Raw genomic sequence first — 20,570 nt, 5'->3', positions numbered from 1 at the left:
GGGCTGCCTGCCCACCTTCCTGAGGCAGCATCTGTGGATATTGGGCCCAGGGCTTGGAGAAAGTTGCCCTGTTGCTAACACACGCACATGCACATCCTTCTGCTCTTTGGCCAGCTCCCAACCCCTGCCTACAGCAGCTGAAGGGGGCTTGGGATCCCAGGAAACTTGGGCTCTAATTCTGGCTGTACCACTAGCTTGTTATGTGACCAGGGACTAGTCATTACCCTGCTCTGTTCCTCAGTTTCCCTGAGGAATGGTAGGGATGAGCTGGTGGTTTCATGTTCCAGAATCAAAGGAGAGTTCTCAACAAATCTAGACTAGGCTGAGGTTTCGACCAGGTTTCGAGGAAGATGGGGGACATCATGGAGGTGTCCCCCATTTGGAGGCAACTTGGTTGTGTTTTTTATAAATTGAAGAGCAGGCCACTCCCTGGGGCTCCCCTTCCACAGTGTTCCCCACTCCATTCTCTTATCAGAAAAGTGCAACCCCCAAAATCTCAATAGCAAACATCATGCTTAATGACAAAATATTGAAAGCTTTCCTACTGAGATCAGGAACCAGACAAAGGTCTCATATCACCAGTGCTGTCCAGCCCTGCCACGGAGGTGGCAATATTTCTTGGAATAAGCAAGCAAAAAAGTTGTGAGAATTTTAAAGGAAGAAATAAAACTGCCAATATTTACACATGATGGTACACATAGAAAATCCAAAAAATACATAAACAAACTATTAGAATAAATAAGTGAATTTATCAAGGTAACTAGATACAAGATCAGTATAAAAAAATCAATTGCTTTGCTCTATACTATCAACGAACAATTAGGAAAAGGACTTAAGAGAACTACACTCTTTACACACAATATAAAATACCCAGAAATAAATTAACCAAAAAGGTGCAAGATCACTCACAACACAGAAAACCACAAAACATTATTGGGCAATACTTAAAAAGACCTAAATTGATGGAGAGATATACTATGTTCTTGATTGTAAGACTCTATATTGTAAAGATGTCAATCCTCCCCCAAATCAACCTACAGATTCAATGCAATCCCAATCAAAATCCCAGTAATTTATGTGTGTAAATTAAAATTGACAAGCTGACTCTAAAATTTATAAGGAAAGGCAAAAGATCAAAAATAGCCAAGACTCTCTCTTAAGGAAGAGCAAAGCTGGAGGACTTTCACTCGCAGGTATTAAGACAGCGTAGCAGCAGTGCACGACGGACCACTGAAACAGAGCAGAGAGCCTGAAACATGTCCACACAAATACAGTCATTTGATTTTTGGCAAATGCACCACTGCTGTGCCATACTGGGAGAAGGATGGTGTTTTCAATAAATGGTGCCAGGTCAATTGGATATTCATCTAGACAAAAACTATCTTGACCCCTACTTTACTCCATACACAAAAATAAATTCCAAGTGGATTTTAGATACAACTATAAAAGGTAAAGCAACTAGAAGAAACGTTGAAGAATATCTTCATGACTTTGGGATTGGCAAAGATTTCTTAAGATGCAAAAAGTACCAACCATAAAGGAAGTAAGTTGAAAAGTGGTTCTCCAATAAAATTAATAACTTCTGTTTATCAAAAGTCACCACTAAGAGAGTGAAAAGGCAAGCTACAGAGTTGGAGGAGATATTTGTTATACATATAACTAATAAAGAGCATGTATCCAGAACATATAAACAACTCACACTGATGAATAGGGAAGAGACAGACAACCCAGTGGAAAATGGGTGAGACACTTGGAGGGCATCACAAAGAAGGCTTTCCCAACAGCCTGCAAACATATGTGAAGGTTCTCTGTATCATTAGCCACCAGAAAAATGCAAATTTAAATCAGGATGAGCTAAAATGAAAAAGGCAGACACTACTAAATATTGGCAGAGATATGAAGCAAGTAAAATTCTCCTGCCCAATTTGTAGGAGTGTAAATTGGCACAACCACTTTGGAAAACTTTGACAGCATCAACTATAGCTGAATGTTTGCAGCACCGATGACCCAACAATTCCACGTCTGGGAATGCATCCAATGGAAAAGCACACATATATGCCCCCAAAAAAGTGCACAGGAGTATTCACCCCAACACTATGATCAACACCCCCTCACTGAAAACATCTGGATGTCCATCGGCCTGTAGAATGGCTAAATAAACCATGGCATAGTCATACAGTGATATACTCTACAGCGATAGATATGAGCAAACTATAACTTCAAATAACACAGATGAATCTCACAAGCTTAATGTTGAGAAAAACAGGCCAGACACAAAAGCACACGTTATTGTTTGATTCTGTTGATAGAAATTTCAAAAACAGGCAAAACTTACCTACGATGGTCGAAGTCAGGATGGCAGTTAACTTCAAGGAAGGTAGAAGTTGGGAGGAGGCATGAGGGGGTTTGGGGGGTGTTGGAAATATTTTCTTTCTTGATCTGGGTTCTAGTTACACAGGTGTGTTCATTTTGTAAAAAATCCAATCACTTTTCTGTCTGTAAGTTTCACTTCAATAAAATGTTCACATTAACATAAGATAAAATGGTGCTCCAGAGAGACTCATTAACTCACAGCACTTAGATGGGAAATGAAAAGTCCTAGGTTCTCATTTCTACTTTATTTCTCATTCTGTGAGGCCTTGGACAAGTCACATTCCCTTTCTGGTTCTCAGTTTCCCCATCTGTGTGGAGTGGAAAGGAAAAAAAAAAAAAAAAAACGTTTCATTTATTACTGTGAAAGCTGGTAGCACAATTCCTCCAAAGCGAGCTCTCTTTGGATGCAACAGGAAACCCCTCCCCAGAGCAGGGAGAGAGGGGTGCCTCCTGCTAACAGCCTGGGAGAAGGCTGGGGTTCCCTCAGGAGAGAGTCCCTGCAGAGAGGTGTGGGGAGCGGGAGAGAGGACGGCGGGAGGCCAGGCTGAGATGAAAACATGGCTGGAAGAGGACAGCGCGCTGTACCTGGGAGTTCAGGGATGGAGCGTTTGCCCTCTCCACGCCCTCACCCCTCAGGAACCACCCCGCCTGCAGGAATTAAAAGGAAAGGGGGGCTGCCGTCCACACCTGGGCTGACAAAAGTCAGAGCGAACAGCCTCACAGGTGAGACGCAGAGAGGAAGTGGGGAGTTCAGCAAAAGCCAGAAACCAGGAGAGGGAAGCAGGAGCAAGGGGCAATGTGCCCGGAACCCCTGGCCTCAGTGGGGGTGCTGCCTTCTGGGAAAGGAGCAGGTAAGCTGCTCCTGCGTGGTTCTTTTATCAGAAAGGGAAAGGTGAGCCTAGAAGTTTGGAAGATTCAGGGTTTCTTGTAAAACATACAGGGGAATTTAGCTGCAGTCCAGGGCCCATCCAGCTCGACAGACTTTCCCAAGCCCCTTTCTGCCTGGCACAGGGCTGCAGAAGGTAAGAGCTTCTCGTCCAGACAGGAGCTGACACGTGGAGGACGGCGGCGGACAAAGCCACCATGGCTGGAGGAAGCTGTGGAGGTTCGCCTTGCTGGCGTCCAAGGCCCGCAGGAGCCCCCACCTCCGCTCCCCTGCCCTACGCCTGTCCTTGGGCCAAAGGACTGGAACCCAAGGAAACAAAGGATTAAATATCTGCCCCAGGCCCCGAGGAGAGAGAGGTCAGCTGGTCGTGTGCAGCTGGGTAACACGTGCAGCTTCTTTGAAAGTCAGGGGTCAGCAGGAGCTGAGACTGGAGGCCAGGACGAGAGGGGAGGAGGTTTATCCGGAACATCTCGTTTGCCCCTCACAACTTGGAGCTTGCACTCCTCTGAGGTCTTTGCTCCCGCTGCTTCCCTGCAGTTGTTTGTCCCCAGGTGCATCGCGCAGGGTCTCACCTCTCATGGACATGTCACCGGCCTGACCCCAGTCAATCCGCAGGGACCCGGGGTTCACTTACATTTCGTAGGTGCAGATGCTGAGGGTGTTTGGGAGGCAGGGGCCATGGAGGGCAGGCCAGCGCTTGGGCTCCTGGTGGGGAAGGAGGCTCCAGGCCTGTGTGGGGTGGGGTGAGGGGGCAGCAGGAGCGGCCATAGGCACCCAAGAGAGACGGGAGCTTTTACAAAGGGGGTTTATTAGGTTACCAAATTACAGTCTTAAGGCTATAAAGTATCCAAGGTAAGGCATCAACAATCGGGTCCCTTCACTGGAGAAAGGCTATTGGCATCTGGAAAACTTCTGTTAGCTTGGAAGGCACATGGCTGGTGTCTGCTTGCTCCTGGGTTGCATTTCAAAATGGCGTTCTCCAAAATGTCAGAGTCAGCTTTCAATGGCCATCTTCAAAATGTCTCCCTAAGCTGCAGGACCTCTTCAAGGTATCACTCTCAGTTGCGCTGAGGTCCCTCTGTTTGTGAGCTCTTTTTATAGGACTCCAGTGAACTAGTCAATACCCACCCTGAATGGGCAGGGCTACGTTTCCATGGAAACATTCAATCAAGAGGTCACACCTAATCAAGGTGTCACTCACAGTTGGGTGGGTCACATCTCCATGGAAACAGCATAATCCAAAGATTCCAACTTAATCTAATACATCTGCCCCCACAAGATTGCATTAAAGAATATGGCTTTTTCTGGGCGACATAATATATACAAACTAGCACAGGAGCCCTGTTGAGGGACCCCCTCATCAAGACCCATCTCCAAATGCCTCCTCTTCCAGCCAGTCTTCCCAGATGCCCTCATCAGAGAGGCTTTCCCTGTCCCTACCCCCCAGCCACCCAGAACACTGACCACACTAGGCCCCCCACGCCAACTGGGGCCTGCTCTGTATCTCTCCCCTCCTGACCCTGGCTGACATCCAGTGGCCGGGGACCAGGTGGCCTCCTCTCCATCTGTCCCAAGATGCCCAGCGTGGCTTTGGACAGAGTAGGCATTCTCTGGTGCTTTTTGAGTCAATCCAATCTGAAGATATCTTGAGAGAGGGAGCCGGGAGAGGCAGGACCTTTCAGTGGGGGGCTCAGTTCTCCCATGACAGCCACTTTTCCCATCAAGCACCCTGATTCTGGGGCGGACCTACCCTTGTCACCCAGACTGGGAACCCCCATCTCCAATGGCAGGAATTGGGGAGCTCTCTCAGCTCCCAGCTCCCACCTTCCCCTGTGGTCAGTTACAGCTGGGGGAGCCCAGGTCCAGGGGGAGAGGAGGTGACTTAGGAAAGAAGGGTCCACTCCTTTGTTAGTGCCCTTTGCTCCAGAGGACCTGGAGCCGCTCAGACTGACAGCCCCACCCCTGACTGGGGAGAATGAGGCAGAAGTGGGGCTCCCAGGAGGCAGATGGGGCAGTCGGCGGGGAGAATGGCTTTGTGGGGGGGAAGGGAGCAGGTTGTTTACCTGGTGGGTAAGAGGCTTGGCTGAAATCCAAGTTCAGCTACTTAAACCACACCAAAGGAGAAGGGGTGTTGTTTATTCCTGTGTCCCCACCCCGAAGCCTGCCAGGGCACAGGTGGGGGCTGGAAGGGACAGGCAGGTGGAGGGTCTGGGCTTGAAATGCTCAACAGCCAGTTCTCCCGCCTGGCTCCCCTCCTCCCACCTGCCCTCTCTCAGGTGGGTGGGTGCCTGGATTCCTGTCCCAGCCTGTCTGTGCCAGTGGGTGGTAGTGGGATGACGGAAGCAGGGGAAGGGGAGCAGGAGGGAAGGCTCCAGAAAGAACTAGGGCAGCAGGGGCTGCCTGGGTTGTCTTGGCCCAGAGGGAGAGAAAAGCAGAGGTTTGGGGCCCTGGACACTGCCCAGAAACGGTACCTTAACTTTCTGGGGGTGCACCCCAGCCTCTCCCCACCCACAGGCAACTCTGAGTGTGTGTCTAAGGGCTGCCCAGGGTGTGTGCAGGGAGGCCCCCGGGGCCCAGGGCGGATCCTCCCACCCCTGTCAAGCTTCTTGATTATTTTTTCCTGTCAGCTGTGCCCCCAGGGACTGCCTCCCGCCCAGGATGTAAGGCAGGCAGAAGCTTGTCTGACCCAGCCTGGCCCCCGGGGAAGCCCCATTCTTGGGGGGCTGAATAATCTGAGCCAGGGAGACAAGAGAGGCTGCTCCCATCCCACCCCCATCCCCCGGAGGCCCCTCCCTGCCCCCGGCCTCCCAACTCAGAGCCCTTTGGTTTACAGCCAGGTTCCTGCCAGGCGAGTGGGCTGCCGGGAGGGAGCAGCCCTGGCTACTGTTCTGCACCCCCACCCTCAGTGCCTCCCCCTCCCCGTGTCCAGGGCCCGCTCGCCTGAGTGAGACAAGAGTAATGGACACAACAGGGCCTGACCCGAGGCCCCGGCTCCGGGCCCAGTGCCAGGAACACTCTCCGTAAATATTTGGGGAGTGAATGGTGCCCACCCCTCCCCACACAGCCAACTCTTTCCTGCAGCCACAGAGGAAGGTTTGTGGGAGGAGGCCATGATGGCCATCCCCCTGCCTCCAAGCCAGGACCAGTGCCAAGGATCTGGGGGTCCAGCCACGGGGTCCCCAAGGAGGTTTGGTCACAGCAGGAACACCATCTTCTTCATCACCCTGGGCAGCGCCATCTCAGCCATGCCCCTGCCCCAGACCTGCCAGGAGCTCTCCCAGCCAGAGACCCCAAGCCTTCTCTCTTGGGTACCGAATCCCTTGCAGATGGACATTCTTTCTGCAATCTGGCTTCTTGCCCTTCGGCGACACCCTTGCTTGGTTCTGGGTTGGAACTGAGCCCTGCCTGCCCTTGGGAAAGTTGACCACGGGCCTCACCCTGCTCTGCTGCGCCCCCTTCTGGAGAACTACCCACCTGCTTTCATCCTGTCTCCAGGGGCTCAACCACAGAGGCAGCTGAACATCCTGTCCGGTGGGGCACAGCCCTCCCACCTTCCCTGGATCTGCTCCCTCTGCCCATAGCCTCAGTCCAAGGCAATACTGACATCTTTAAAAAGAATTCTCTGGACAGTTTCCACACCAGGCAGCTGGGGACCTGAGGTAACATGCAGCCACCTGCCGCAGGGGGATGGCTGCAGTGGACTCGGGGTGCTGCTTGCCCCCACTCCCAGGGCCTCCGTGAGACACTGTGGATGCCAGGCTGAGCTGAGCTGAGCTGGGAAGAAAAGGAGGCCTGTGTGCTTTTCCAACCTTGCTCCTTTCTCTACAACTCAATTTCTAACCTAATTTCATGAGGCTCCCTTGCATGCTTTCTTGTGTAATATTGGACCAGTTATTCAAACTCTAAGGCTCAGTTGCCTCATCTGTAAAAATGTGGATAATAATTGTACTGACCTTAATAGGATTATTTAAAGGATCCAATGGGATAATGTGTGCAAGGCATTTAGCCTGGCATAGCTCACAGAGCACATGCCCAGTAAATGTTAACCTTCCCCAAATCCCTCAGCCCTGAGCTCTTGGTGTGCTTTCCATGGCCTGGGGGGAGAGCGCCGGGTGGGGAATGGTGTCCCTGTGGGCCTGACGCAGACCCCACTCCAGCCTGCCTGCTCCCCGCTGCTGCTGCTGCCCCCCTCAGGGTTCTCACGGGCCCCAGATCCTGTGCCTCCATCCTCACCACCCCTGCCAGCCTCACCAGGCTGGTGCCCATCCCACTTCCAGGAAGAGGGACATAAACACATCTGGGACCAATGAGAACCCCTGGCATCCTCTCCGGAAGCACCAGGACGGTCAGGAGCTCCTGTCTGAGTCAGGGAGGGTCTGGGAATTCCTGGGGGTTGGGTCAGGGAGCCCAGGGCAAAATGGGAGGCACCCCTTTCAGGCACTGAGGAGAGAGCAACCTCCTTCTGGGTGCCTGAGAGGGCGGGGGTGCCAGATTGGATATATTATGTCCTGCCAAAAGCCATATACTTTAATGCAATCTTGTGAGGATAGATGTATTAGTGTTGATTAGGTTGGAATCTTTGGATTAGGTTGTTTCCATGGAGATGTGACCCACCCAACTATGGGTAATACCTTTGATTAGATTATTTCCATGGAGGTGTGACCCTGCCCATTCAGCATGGGTCTTGATTTAATCACTGGAATCCTACAAAAGAGCTTATAAACAGAAGGAGCAAAGAGACAGCAGCTGAGAGAGGAGCTGGAACACAACCTGGGATCACCAGATGCCAGCCACGTGCCTTCCCAGCCAACAAAGGTTTTCCAGACACCAATTGGCCTTCCTTCTGTGAAGGTATACTCATGTTGATGCCTTAATTTGGACATTTTCATGGCCTTCAGATTGAATTTGTAACCAAATAAACCACCTCTATAAAAGCCAATCCATTTCTGGTATTTTGCAAAATGGCAGCATTAGCAAGTTGGAACAGCAGGCCAATCCCTCCCCAATGCTGGGTTCAGACCACTGACACCCCCACATCTCCATGGCCTCTGCCCATGCACTCCTTAGCCTCCATCTGTCCGCCCACGACTAACCACCTCACCACACTGGGCCACTAGGCTGTTCTCCTCGCTTCCATTCTCCCTGCTGCAGCTTGGCATCTAAGTGCAGCTCTAGCCAGGTTCGTCTCCTGCTTAGATCTCCAATGGCTCCCCAGTGCTTGCAGTCAAACTTGCCAAATTATGTTCTGTGAAGTATTTTATGAGAGGTTAAGAGAGGCTCCTTTGAAGAAGACGATCCCACGGTCAAACAAGTTTGCTGCATACCGTAATCCCCTCTGGGAGTCTAACCCTGCTTATTAGTACATAAAAGGTCCAGAGAAGTCCTGAAGCAAACATTCCCCTCCTCAACCCAGATATCCCAAACTTTCTAGATGACAGATTCACATACACACTGGTATTTTCTTTTTTATAGCATTATTGAGATATAATTCACATATCATACAACTCATCCATTTACAGTGTACAATTCAATGGGTTTTAGATATTCACAGTTGTGCAACCATCACCACAATCAATTTTAGAATATTTTCGTCATTCCAAAGAAGATCCCATACCCTTTAGCTCTCTCTCCCAACCTCTCCCCTGTGCCCCTCCAGCCCCAGGCAACCACTAATCTACTTTCTGTTTCTATAGATTTGCCAATTCTGGACATTTCAAAGAAATGGAACCATACCATATGTGACTTTTCTTGTGTCTGGCTTCTCTCACTCAGCGTGTTTTCAAGGTTCACATCATAGCAAAAATCAGTTCATTCCTATTTATGGCTGAATTATATTCCATTGTGTAGATATATCCTATAAATCAATGAAATAATATTCCACAGTATGGACATGGATTTCCACTGTTGGCTATTATAAATAGTGCTGCTATGGACATTTGTCCATAGCACAAACTAACATAGCTTTTCGTTTCTCCTAGGGGATGTGCTCAAGAGTGGAATTGCTTGGTCAATAGTAACTGTTTAACTTTTGGGGGAACTGCTAGACTGTTTCCAACAGTGGAGTTCCAATTCTCAACATCCTTGCTACACTTGTCATTTTCTGACTCTTTTATTATAGCCACTCTTGTGGACGTAAAGTAGTATCTCATTGTGGTTTTGATTTGCATTTCCCTGATGATTAACAATGTTGTGCATCTTTTCATGTGCTTATTGCTCATTTGTGCATCTTCTCTGGGGAAATGCCTATTCAGATCCTTTGCCAATTTTTAAATTAGGTTATTTGTCTTCCATTATTGAGTTGTAAGAGTTCTTTATATATATAGTCTAGATACAAATACCTTATCAGATAGATGAGTTCCAAATATTTTCTCCCATCTGTAAGTTGTCTTTTCACTTTCTTGATAGTATCTTCTGAAGCACAAACATTTTTAATTTTGATGAAGTCCACTTTATCTATTTTCTCTTTTGTTGCTTGTGTTTTTGGTGTCATATCTATGACCCCATTGCCAAACCCTGAGTCATGAAGATTTATCCCTATCTTTTTCCTAAAGGTTTATAGTTTTAGCTCTTACCTTGGTCTTTGATCCATTTTTGAGTTCATTTTTGTATATGGTGTGAGGTAGGGGCCCCAAATCATGTGGATATCCAGTCCCTGCCCCCACCTTGTATTTCCCCAGAATGTCTATAGCCTCTCATGGGACTCTGTTGCTCTAGGGAACACCAATTGGGAAACTCCAACCTACAAGATCAGGTCCAAGTTTCTTAGTCTAACTTACAAGGTCTTTCACCAGCTGCCCCCAACTTGCCTTTTCCCAATGAATCTGGCTGGACTGGCCTTAACCTTGCACTGGGTTTTCCTGCCTCCATGCTTTAGCATGTGATGTTCCCACTGCCTCCCCCATCCCTACCACACACACAGAGACACACACACACACACACACATACAACACACACGCAATACACCCATCTTTGCCTGCTGAAATCACTTATTCTCCCAGGAATAATAATTATTACAGAAGCTAACATCTGTTGAGCACTTATTATGTGCCAGATGTTTTCTGAAGCACTTTATTTGTATTATCTCACTTAATTCTCACAGTGACCCTATGAGGTATACACTCTTATTATCCCCACTTTACAGATGAGGAAATCGAAGTTCAACAAGGTTAAGTAACTTGCCCAGGTCACACAGTTGCAAGTGATGAAGGTAAATTTCAGCCCGGGCCCTCTGATTGCAGAGTCCCTGCTCTTAACAAATCTCTACTCTTCCACTAGCCTTTGCATATGATTGCAATTCCTCCCACCATTTCATTTGTACCAAAATGTATTTACTGAGCTCTACTGTGGATTTTGCCAGGACAGAAAAAAGAAAAAAAACAAAAAAAACAAAAACAAAACAGGGAGTGAGTAGAAGAATTAATAGAACTGCATTGTTAGAGCTGGAAGTTACCCAAGTGGCGGTGCATATTCCAGGGTAACTCCCTGATTTGATGGATGGGGAAATGAACCTCTTGCTACTCATCCAGGGCCACAAAGTGGGGGCAGATGCCATCAGGACCACCTCCCCTCCAGCAGTGCTGACACCGCAGTGCATGCTATCTCCGTTCAACACACATTTAAGGAGCATCTCCTCCATGTCAGGCCCCAAGCTTGTCTTGGTGTGAGACAAACGGGGCAAGACCCCTGGACTCTGCCCTGTGCCCCTGGCTCCCATGAGTACGGGCAGGGGGCCTGGCCCCTCCCCCACGCAGGGCCACCCCCTGGATTCCAGCCCACCTTTCTGTGTTCCCGAGGAGGGAGCGGCGGTGGCAGCGGGTGGCCGGGGGTGCAGGGTGGGCCGGGAGGAAGGACTCTGGGTCCAGGTCATTTCCTGGCACCCTTGTTTGCCGCGTGCCCCTGGCTTCTGGTCACTGTTTCCTCCCCGCCCACAGCTTCTCCGCCAAGCGGGCAGCTGGCCTGGGGCTGGAATTCTCCCACCATCCTCAGTCTCAGCAGCCTCTCGGCTGGGCCCATTCCTGGAGCCCAGCAGACCCGGGTTCGAATCCTACTCCCTTGCCAGCTGGTGGCCTTGGGCATGTTACTTTGCCAGCCTGGGCCTTTGTTTCCTTTTCTGGAAAAGGGGGTAATGTGACTGACCTCATATGTTTGTCATGAAGAATAAAGGACAGCATATATATAAAGGGACTGGCACATTGAGACTCCCAATAAAACCCACTATCCCTTTTTCTCAACCTGGCTCTCCCCATTTCCCTCCTCCAGGAAGGTTTCCAGGATGCCTGCTTCCCCTGTATCTCCATCCTTGTGTTGGAGTCTCAGTCTGAGCCCTGGGGAAAGTCCACTGTGCTCCTCTGTGATGGTGGCATCTTCCCCAGGTGCTGGTGCATCCACTAGCTCTTGGGTGTCCATTTCCCTGATGTGGAAACATCCCTGTGCCCACAATAACACGTCCCTGAAGAGACCTGTGGGGAGCATCATGAACCAGAAAAATTTCAGTTTGGTGCACATCATTGAACTCTACTCCAAGCAGAGCACAGTGGCAGGAGCTATGGGCAGGGAGGAGAGGGAGAGGGTCTGAGCTTGCCTTCCTGGAGGTCAAGGATGGCTGTTGAGAGGGACATTTAGCCACTGCCACTACCATTGGCACCATCATCCCAATAAAAACCAACAGCTATTGAGTGTTCACTATGTGCCAGGCATTTTGCAATTCTCATTTACTCTCCATGACAACTCTATGATTTGGGTGCAATTATTCACTCTATTTTACAGATGGAGAAACTGAGGCATAGAGAGGTTCAGTGACTGTCCAAGCTAATAAGCAACATGTGGCTGATGGTGACAAATGCTCTATCAGAGGGAGACATGGGGTTACACAGGAGCAGAAGGTATCAGCTGAGACCTGGGGAGCCTGGGAAGATGGTGGATTCCAGCCAGCCTGGAAGGAGGGGGAGACATCCAAAGACAGGAGCCAGTGGAAGCTGGGGCTGAGCAGGTGGAGAGAACAGCCTGGGTGAAGGTCTCCAGAGAGGAGCGAGCAGGCTTTGGAGACTGGAGAGACATCCCGTGAGCTGGAGCTGGGGTTGGGGGGGGAGGGGGAGAGTATAGACGCAGGCTGGAAGGTCAGCAGTGGGGGGCATGGAGATCCTTGTGCTCAAGGCCAGGAGCTGGGCTTTGGGTTTGGTTCTTCGAGGGATTCGGGGTTGGGCTTTGAACGGGGTCCAGTCAGGAGGGAATAGGAGAGCCTCTCGGGGTCAGTGACGACTGTCTTCAAGGGAAGAGAAGGGAAGGGTGCGGTGTGCTGGGCGTGATGCCAGGTGTTTCCCACAGATGCTCTCAGTTCATCCTCCCAACCAGCCTGCAAGTTGGGCATGATTGTCACCTCTTCGCAAATAAAGAAACCGAGGCTCAGAAATGGCCAGAGGTGAGTGAGAAGCCAGGGTGCATTTTGGATGGGAGACCCACCAATGGCAGGGCCTGGGTCCAGACATGTTTGTGCACTGGTGGGAAGGGGCCTGTGTAGAGCTCTGAGGTCTTCTCAGGGCATCTAGGGGTGCAGAGAGGAGGGTAGGTCCTGCACAGAATGGATTGTGGGGGCCTCTGGGACTGCAGCCAGGTCACCAAGAGCTGGGACAGCAAGAGGGCAGGCAAGCAGGAAGGGCAGAGCTGAGGGTTCAGAGGTACGTGGGAGTCAGGGCTCTAGGGGGCTAGCTTGGGTGGGCTTCCTGTGGGACCTGCTTGACCTTGGGGTCCAGGCTGGTGGGGTCTGACTACCATTAAAGCCATGCCTAGTGCCCAAGGGGAAGGGTCCCTAAGAATTTCCTTTGGCCCATGGATTTGGGGTACCTACAACCTTGGGGCCCCTCCTGGGCTCTGGTTTCCTTGTCTGCCACCATCCCCATTGGGGGCCCTGGGCAGATTGCCAGCCAGACCTGCCTCTCTCTCTACCTAGGGGGCCCTAGAGACCCCCAGACCCACTGGCCATCCTTGTCCCTGCCCTCTCCCTCATCCCCCACATTCCACCAGCCGCCAGCTCCTCCCTGCCCCTCCCAAACATCTCCCAAGTGGATTTCCATCTAAGGCCCCTTGTCCTCTGCTAGACAGACCTCCCCCCTTCTCATCTCATTACCAACCAGAGGAAGATTTGATCCACAAGTGAAGAATGTCAGCTCACACCCTGTGTAACCTTTTGGTGACATTAGCTGGCCAGCAAGCAAATGCCCACTCTCCTGGGCCAGGCACCAATGCAGTCATGAGCCTGTCCCTTATAGCCAGCTGCACTTGGGATTTCTGCCCCACTCCCCAGACCCCTGCATCTCCCTGCCCCCTTGTCCCCTCCAATGCATCTGGCTGTACCCCAAGGCCCCGCTCTGCAGTCCATGGGGCTGTGCTCTTGTTTGCCTTTGAGCTACGCCCCTCAGGGACACTACCCAGAGCAGTTCAGCCATTTATTTGAAGGAGTGGCCTTAACAGCCCCTAGGCCCCATCGACTCCTCCGCTCAGAAGAGTCCCTGACATGCAGGGTCAAGGTGTGGAAGGGGATCTTCAGAGAGAAAACACCAAGACCCTGGGGGCCTGATTTGAAGGAAAGAGCTAGCTGCTAACAGCTAACCAGAGATGGCAGGTGCTCCGCTCGGGGCCTACCTTCACCCCCTGCCCACCCCACCCACTCCCCACTAAAGCATGTTTGTCCCAGCTCCTACCCCAAGCACCCCATGCTCTAGCCCTTTCCTGTCCTCTGCCCTCATGGCTGCCTGGCTCATTTATACCCCAGGGCCCTGCCTTGGCAATGCTGTCACTTCCTGCCCCGTCCCAGCTAAGGAACCCACGAGCTACCCTTGCCAGGTAGGGGTCCTGCATTTTAATAGGAGCCTTCAGGAGACAAGGCCTTCATCCTCCCGAGATTTTCTGTGACTCTGGCAGGACAGGAGAGTGCCATTAGGAGGAGGGGAACTGGTGCTGCCCCCCAGATCAAAGCCACAGTGGTGCCCTGCCTTGCACACCAGACTTGGGGTGTCCTGAGGCTGGAGACTGTGTCCCTACCTCTGAGTGGCAGCCTTCTGGGGGACAGGCCATCTCCCCATCAGTCCTGGCACCCTGAGAGCAGGGCTTGGGCCACCCCTCTCAGGCTGCCCTGTGAGGCTAACCCCTTCACTCTGTTGAAATCTGTTTGCAAACCCACAGAACTGTCCTAATTTCTGAATTCCCCAGGCCCCTGGGGTCAGCAGTGCCTGTGGGCAGAGCTGTGGACACAGAACGGGGCGAGAGACACCTGCGTTTTCTGGATTAGTTCTCTCCCATCACACAGTTAGTGGGGAGGGAGCTGGGGGGTGGGGGGAGGGCTGCACCAGCCTTTACTCTCCCAAACCAGCAGGAACTGTCCCCCCAGGGGTGAGGTCAGCAGAGAGGGGCTGGGGACGGCTGGGCTGGGGGGCTAGGGCTGGAAGAGACTGCGACCTGCCTTACTCAGGGCCCCAGCCCGTCCGGAGCGGGCGGGGAGGAGGAAGTGAGTCAGTGGGTACAGCGAGTCATGCCTCAGAATTCTGACTTTCCTTTTCAACCCACTGAGCCAAGACGTTTGTCCCAACAGGATCCCGGGGAGGGGGAGGGGCAGGAGCGCGGGGATATTAGAGAGACAGAGCCTCTTCCGCGCCTCGGCTGATGCCTTTTTTAGGGCCATGAACAGTAGTATGTGGCCAGCTGAAGTCAGTGGACACACAGGGGTTGAAGACATACCCTGTGTGCAGGCCCGTCCCGGGGGCCAGGAGACACAGGTGTGATCAACAGTGGCCATGACAACCGCCACTCAGAGAGGGACGGGTGGGTCCCAGGTCTGCTGGTTTTCAACAAACCCATGAGCTCGGTAACTTTATCTCTATTTATAGATAAGGGAACTGAGACAATGAGAGGTGAAGAGACTTGTCCAAGGCCACGGTCCTGGTGCTCTAAAATCACCAGACAAGCCCAGGCTAGAAGTTAGCGCGAGGCCTGGAGGGTTCCAGAATGACCGCCTCTGCGTGCGTGTGGGGCTGGGGGGCGAGGCACGGCTTTACTGAGAAAGTGAAAGCCCGTGAAAGGGTTCAAAGAACGAGTGAATATTTTCCAAGTGGACAAGGGGCATTTCAGGCAGAAGGGCCAGCACGGGCCAAGTTTGGGTGACATGGAAAGGCTTGGTGAGTTCGAGGAGCCCTGCTGGGAGCGCACAGAGGCACTGAGACAGAGGATGGGGGGCCGAGGGGAGGTGCTGAGTTCCCTGGGGACAGGTGTGAGAGGACCCTGGGGACGGCCAGCGGCAGGTGGCTGGAGGAGCCTGGGTGGATTTCAACAGCACACGGGGGCGGGGAGTGTCCTGGGAAGCAGGGAGGAGACAGGTGGGAAGAGGGCTGAGACTACCAGCCCAGGGGGAGTGGGGGTGCTGGGAAGGGAAAGTAAGGGAGAAGGACCAGGAGAGGGCGGAGAGGAGTTTAAATATGGAGGGAGAGGTAACAGGGTCACTGGCATTGCCCTAGAGAAGTCAGGGGGCAAAGGATCAAAGACAAGTACCGGGTTTGCCCATCAGAGGAGATTGGTGCCCAAGAGAAGCTTCTGGAGAGATGGAGGGGCTGAAGCCATGAACATTGGTGGGTGAGTGGAAGGCGCCCTTTTAACCCAATGTCAGGGCCCCTAGGGCCCCTACTCCAGGGGAGGGCAGACAGGTGACTCCACTCAGAGGACATGACGACTCAGGTGCGGCCTCCTGGAAGAAGAGGAGGTAGCCAAGATAATTGGCAGGAGGAAGAGCAAACGCCAGAAGCAAGAGAAAGCCTGGTTTCTTGGAGGAATCACAGGATGCTCCAGGGCAGGGGGCGGAACTGGGAGGCGAAGTAGCAAGAGGAGTGGACAGAAAGATGAGCAGGACCGTTCAGAGGAGTGCTTGGTCAAGGAGCAATGGGGAAACTTGAAGGTGTGAAGTAGGCATGTGGGGAGGTGAGATTGTTAGAAAGCCCCTTCTGGCCACTCCGGCAGTGAGCCAGGGCAGGGCAGAAAAGAGGACAAATTGGGACGCTGTCAACAAGGCAGACTCAGTGGTGCAGGGTGATTGGTTAAGGTGGGGGGAGTGAAGGAGAGGAAGTGGTCCAGGCTGCCAGCTGAAGGGCACATCAGGGAGGAGGGCGGCCGGGGAAGCCGGTGGGCATTTTGGGGTTTCCCGAGTCTGTGGTGTCCAAGGAACTTCCAAGTGGGGACATAGATTTAGCCACTGAATCAACAGGGCTGGAGCTGGAGAGGGCATCGATTTGGGTGCTGTCACCATGTGGTCTGAGTTACTGAAAGCCAAATGAGAGAATTAAATATTAGCAAGACACAATGGAGACAGGATTTCCCACTTTGGTATTTTAGTCTTTATTTCTACTTGAGCAAAAAACCGCATTTCATCTATTAGATAGCAGATACATTCCCACATCCATTAGTATTAAGTGACAAAGAAGGCAAAATTTAGCATGATGACTTTGGCTTCTACTGGGGGCAGGTCCAAGCTGGTCGGCGACACGAATTGACCAGGACAGAAGTATGTGGCATGTGGGAGTTGGACATCACCACCTTCCACTCCCTCAGGCACTCCCCTAGGACCTTACTGATCTGCCCCAACCCACTGGGCCAATTGCAGCCATCAGCAAAAGGACAAATATAGAAATATGCACTTCTCACACCCTGGCCCTGAGACGCCTGCTTTGAGGATAGGGCACGACTCTGGAATCAGACAGCCCTGGGAGAGTATCCAGCTAAATGGGAGAAAACACACCACTTTCACCTTGGGCACCTCCTATTTTCAGTTGTGAAGTGGAGGACAGCTCCACCTCTATAGGGTTATTAAAAGATAACATATAGAAAGGGCTGGGCAAACAGCAGGTGCTCAGTCAGTGTTAACTCCCTTACCACTTTCAGAGACAGGCAGTCACACGGGTGAATGCACGTGGATGCAGAAGGGAACCTGAGCACAGACACGTGTTCTGGTGAACATACACGCAGGTGCTGCCACTGCAGCCCACGAGTATCTAGGGATGCAGTAGGGTTGTGTATGAGGGGTGGGGTAGATGAACCCCCCACACATACCTGCCTGGGTCCACAGTAAGAATGACCTCTCCCTAGGAAATATTTAGGCCACCGTGTGGGGTCCCAGGCCAGGCAAGGGGATGGTGAAAAGGGCTGGAAGAACTAGAGAGAGGCAGGGAGTCAGGGAGGGTCTGCTGGCAGGGAAGTCCCCTGATGTTTGGGGCCCCATGCCCCACGCCCTCATGGGGTCACTACCCATTTATCCCCAGAAACTCTTCTCTTTTCCTCCCCCACCCCAGCACCCCTCACCACGCTGATCCCACTGTCCTCATCAAATCAGTGCTCTGGGTCTTTCTCGCCCACTCTCTCCCTCTGTCTGCCCCTGCTCAGCCCACTTCATCCTTTGCCCAAACAATTACAGTGGCAATCCCCCCTCCAACCTCCTGGGCCCATCTTTCCAGGCAATGCCAACTTCACAGGCAGCCAGGGTGGTCTTTCTAACATCCCTCCTTGCCCCCACAAGCACCATCCCTAAAATACAATGCAATGTGGGTTTAGCCTGTTTAAATTTGGAAGCTTTCAGGATGAAGCCTGGCCTCCAGAAAGAGGCCCTTGTTCCGCTTTGGCATCCCTGGGGGTACTCCACTCTGAGCCACACATCATCAGTAAATGTTCCAGGCTGACGGAGATCCGAGGTGCCTGGGACTGGGCTCCCCTTCCCCACCCCCTCATTCCCTCAGCCTCCATCTGGGTCGTGGAGAAAGGAAATCTGATAAACCCATTCACACTTCCCCACCCTCCCTCCCTCGCCAGTACTTTGCACTTTCAATTCAAGTCTCAGATAGAAATGAGTCTTAGTTCAGTAGCAGAGATTTTGTCCACCTCATTTGACAAATATTAGGAGCCTTGGGACACAAAGAATGCCAGAGCTGATGGGGAGATTTTTCTGCAGCCCTTTCATTTCACTGATGGGGAAACTGAGGCCAAGAGCAGGAAAGTAACTCGCCCACAGCGAGAGGGCAGAAGAGAGCCCGCCTTTAATCCACATGGCACCATGATTCCATTCAATCATATTTCTCAGACACTGGTCTTTGCTGATAACCTAAGTGACCCTTCCCATGAGAGGTGAGAGGGAGCCAGGCAGTGTGGCGGGGCTCTGTGAGAGCAAGGTGCAGGAGAAGGCTGGGGCGAACACACTAAACAAACGCAAGCTGCCTTTATAGGATATTGATAATGTCATTGTTCCACTTGGGAGAACTTCACCCCAAACCAGGCCCCAACTCTTCTCCTTTCTTCTCTCCTGGGGCCTCCTCTTGCTAGTCCTTTCTTTCCCAACCCATGTCCAGCTCCTCCTCCTCCAGGAAGCCTTTCTTGACTCTCAATGGCCCTACAACAGACACCACGGTTCATATGTTTGTTGGCATGCTCTTGTTTCTCTGTCTCTGTCTATATTCCTGGGTGGTCCACTCTCCATCAGAAAGAGTTGATAGACAGATCAAGAGCTGATGTGATAAAATCAACTGATGGATGAGATGAGGCTGTGGATGATGTCACTGAAACCAAAGGATTTCAGACCTTTGACATGAAGTTGGGATTTCTCTGTCCGCATCTCTCCAGCCCAGACCCTTCCAGGCTCCACAGCTCCCTCCACTCCTATTCCATCCCCCCAGATCCGTCTAACACTCCCCACATTCCTTAGCTCGGGCCCTCCCCCTACAAGTTGCCCCTGCTCCCACTCCTACATTCCCTCTGGACACTCCCCTAGAGAGGAAAAACCATCTCTCATCCCTTTCCTGCTCCCAGCCCTGGGATCGGACATGCTGGTCATTCCTGTTTGGGATGGCCAACAAGATAACACCTGGCCTGGAGCCAACCTGTCATTCCAGGACTTTTGGTGCTGTTTCAGATGGGACCCCTGCCCACACTGCATGTGAACCCCGGATCCCTGCCCTCCTGGCCCTGACTGTCTCCCCTTCTCCAAGAACAAAGTAGAGGATCCAGCAGCCAGCTGGAAGGAGGGCAAAGATTACATACAGTTCAACGTCCACCCAGGTCAGCTTCTTGTTCCTTAAGCCCAGATATATCCTAATCCTTGGAGATGCTGGGCCACAAAGTGGACCGTGAGAGAAGCTGGCGGCTCTGGAGTCACAGCTCGGGGACAGATGCTGTCATAGGGGTAGGCAGGGATGAGAGTCCTCTCCCCAAACACCACATAGAGAGCTGTTATCACAGCTGCTTTTGTTTAGGCTCGTCCGGCTGTCAGACCAACATCTGCCTGGACTTTGTCTCTTACAGACACAGCTGTGGTCAGTGGCTTCCAGTCCTGGCTCTGTCTCCCGGGACCTGTGTGACCACGGACACTGAGGTAACCTCCCCTCCACCCCCAGCCTCCATTTCCTCATAAGACAAACGAGGATGATAGCCCTGACCTCACAGAGAGCCCGGAGGATGAAATGGGAGTCTGCAGGTGAAATGCTTCACAAGCAGTAAAGTTGGGTGAAGGCCCCTTCCCAGGCTCTGTACCTACTTCTGTATTTACAATTTTTTTTTCTTTTCCTTAACAAGGGCCTCCAAATGGTACAAGCTTCAAGCCCCACCAAACCTGGATCTGCCCGGAGGAGTATTGTCTAAATGGCAACTATTTAGCATAAGTGGTTAAAAGAAATGGTCAAGGGCTAGATCACACAGGATTAGAAGCCTTACTGTGTGACTTTCGCCAAGTTGCTCCACCTCTCTGAGCCTCAAATTCCTCAGTATAAAATGGAGGTAATGGTGGAGATGGTAGCACAACGTTTGAATGTAATTAACAGCACTGAATTATATACTTGAATGTGGTTTAAATGAGAAATTTTAGGTTGCATATAAGTTATTACAATAAAAATTTTTAAAAAATAGGACTGTAAATACAAACAGTGAACTCTAATGTAAACTATGCACTACAGTAATAGTACAATTATAAAACAATATTCTTTCATCAATTTTAACAAAGGTACAACATTAATAAAGGGGTTAATAATGGGGGAGTATATCGGAACTCTATTTTCTGCATGATATTTCTGTAAACCTACAACCTCTTTAAAAAATTTTAATATAAAAAATGGAAGTTAACCCTCAAAGACTGTTGCGAGGATTTTAATTAAATAATCTTTGTAAAGCATAATTCCTGCTGCATAAGTGCTTACTATAGAGTATTTTGCTTCTTATTAGTACTGCAAATTCCCAGAGGTAGGGGTTCTAAACTGAACTTCAAGGGAGAGCACTGAATTAAGAATGCTCCTTTAGCCTA

At 51.3% G+C, this 20,570-nt stretch overlaps 1 long non-coding RNA gene across 1 annotated transcript; it reads left to right on the top strand.

The window, feature by feature from the left end:
* Positions 1–12,599: 12,599 nt before the first annotated feature.
* On the top strand, positions 12,600–20,177 carry LOC119513516. The gene is made up of 3 exons (XR_005212653.1): positions 12,600–12,677; positions 19,580–19,649; positions 19,850–20,177. It is a non-coding gene; the product is annotated as an uncharacterized LOC119513516 (long non-coding RNA).
* Positions 20,178–20,570: the final 393 nt, after the last annotated feature.

Source organism: Choloepus didactylus, chromosome 18 (assembly GCF_015220235.1).
Source record: "Choloepus didactylus isolate mChoDid1 chromosome 18, mChoDid1.pri, whole genome shotgun sequence".
NCBI classification, from domain to species: Eukaryota; Metazoa; Chordata; class Mammalia; order Pilosa; family Megalonychidae; genus Choloepus; species Choloepus didactylus.
Note: the sequence above shows the minus strand (reverse complement) of the source record. Positions and strands in the feature narration are given on the sequence as shown.